The 2,288-nt window shown below is 39.6% G+C and overlaps 1 pseudogene; it reads right to left on the minus strand.

Moving 5' to 3' along the window:
- Positions 1-754: 754 nt before the first annotated feature.
- Positions 755-1,564, minus strand: LOC116582330 (annotated as a pseudogene).
- Positions 1,565-2,288: the final 724 nt, after the last annotated feature.

Raw genomic sequence — 2,288 nt, forward strand, 5'->3', positions numbered from 1 at the left:
ATTTCTACATCTCTTGATGATTTTAATTGCAGATCTAGGCTTTAGGATTTTTCCTAGTCAAGTAGGATAGAATATATAAGCAGAAATACACACACACACACACACACACACACACACACACACACACACCATACTTTGGTCTTTGGAATCATATTATGATTCTCCTCTTGGATCTGTAATTTTCCAACTTTAAATAACTTTACTTATCGTAAGTTTTCTAATCTATAAAATGGAGACAATGAATGATATCTAGTTCACTGGGTTATCATAAAAAGTAAACTAAACAAAATATGGGCAGCAGAGTGAAAATATATCTTTTAAACTGTTGGTAACAGATTTCCTCTTATGAAGGGAACTGCTTTTATTCAGAAAAAGTAAACTATTGAGGCTGAGTATATTATACTTTATTGATGGTACATGAAAAACTAGGGCTCCCTAAGTCCTTCCTCTTTGTGGTTCTGGGGTGGAAACTGTAGAAGTCAGGAAATTCTCAGTGTGTTGGGGGGATTGAGTTGAGTCAAGGACTCCCGAGCACCTGAAGGCCTCTCTTGTGCTCTCACTGGGGCTGGTGGTCCAGGGAGCTCTTACTTTTTAGAGGCTATGTGGGTCATAAATTCTACTTATTGCCATAGCCAAATTTATTGTCATTCTAGGAAATAAGCTAAAAAAGGTGGTTGTTGAGGGCAATGCTGCTCCAGAATCAGAGGTGGGAGAGTGGGCGTCCCTGTTAAAGTTGCAGAAAACAGTCTCGTCCTCAGTCTCGTCCTCCCTTTAGGGAACCCTCTGATATCTGTTTCACCACCTTCTTAATGTCACTGTATTTGGAAGCTTTCTCTAGGCAACAGGTCAGATTCCTGTTTGACACATTGGGGGTTGGGACACAGAAGGCCATGCCAGTGAGCTTCCCATTCAACTTGGGGATAACCTTGCCGACAGCTTAGTAGTGTCAGTAGAAGGAGGGGAGATGTTCTGGGCATCCCTTTGATCATCATGCCACAGCTTCCCAGAGGAGTCATCCACAGTATTTTGGATGGTAGTGATGGCATGGACTGTGGTCATCAGTACCTCCACAATGCTATAGTGGTCATGGATGACCTTGGCTGGGTCGGGGCAAACAGGTGATGGCAGTATAAGAAGCGTTATGGTCAGTCTTGGAGTTCTCATTCTTCTCATGGCTCATACCCATCACAACCACAGGACATCAGCAGAAGGAACAGAGATGATGAGCCTTTGGCTCCACCCTTCAAGTAAACCTCCCAGCCTTCTCCAAGGTAGTGAAGACAACAGCGGATTCTGCAACATATTCAGAACCAGCATTACCCCCATTTGATGTTGGCAGGATCTTGCTCCTAGAAAATAGATATGGGTTTTCCACTGATGGCAAGTCTCCCATTCTCAGCCTTGACTTTGCCACTGAACTTGCCATGCTAGAATCATACAATAATATGTAGACCATATACTTGAGGTCATTGGCAATGACAGTATCCACTCTGTCAGAGTTAAAAGCAGTCCTTGTGACCAGGTGCCCCATATGGCCAAATCCATTTACTCTGACTTTCACCATTGAGTCTCAGACATGCAGCTGGCATTGCACAAGAAGATACAGCTGTCTGTTGAACAGAGAAGAACATAGAGCCTGAACTACTTATTTAGCTATGGAAGATAATGTCCTGAAACCATGATTTAGAAAAAGACAGTAAGAAATAATTAACTTCTCTGCTTAAAAAATGAATAGATTTTTTAGTCATGAGGAGAAAGAAGAGAGAGATAATTGAAATTATGGATCTGAACTATGAATAAATAAGTGGCTGGAAATGTTCAGTATCAGGATGGCCAAAAGGCTTAAGAACACAAATAATTAATTTTAATTTCTTGGTATTCTTGAAATGTAAAATTCTTCTACCTGCTCAAAACTTTAGTAAACTATACAAACAAATGTCTTCTGTAAATAGACCTTATAAATGGTTTATTACAAAGAAGAGAATGTTGGTATGATATTAGAGAATAAGACTCAAGCATCAGTGAAAGCTGGGACCTAGAGCCAAAAGTGAAATAGTCCGTAGAAGAGCAGGAATCTTGGGGAGAACACTGGGCTCCAAAAGTTGAGTAACACATGCTTAAATTAATATGTCTAAATGTCAAAAGTCAGAGTTACCTCTGTTAATATTTGGCTTACTTGGATAATTAATCTGTATAGGGGCATATATTAAGTGCTCAGTAAATATCAACTATTACTATAAAAATTATAAGTAAATGTTGTATTGTGTTCTAGGAATTATTTAACTCAA

This window comes from Mustela erminea, chromosome X, assembly GCF_009829155.1.
Source record: "Mustela erminea isolate mMusErm1 chromosome X, mMusErm1.Pri, whole genome shotgun sequence".
Taxonomy (NCBI): Eukaryota; Metazoa; Chordata; class Mammalia; order Carnivora; family Mustelidae; genus Mustela; species Mustela erminea.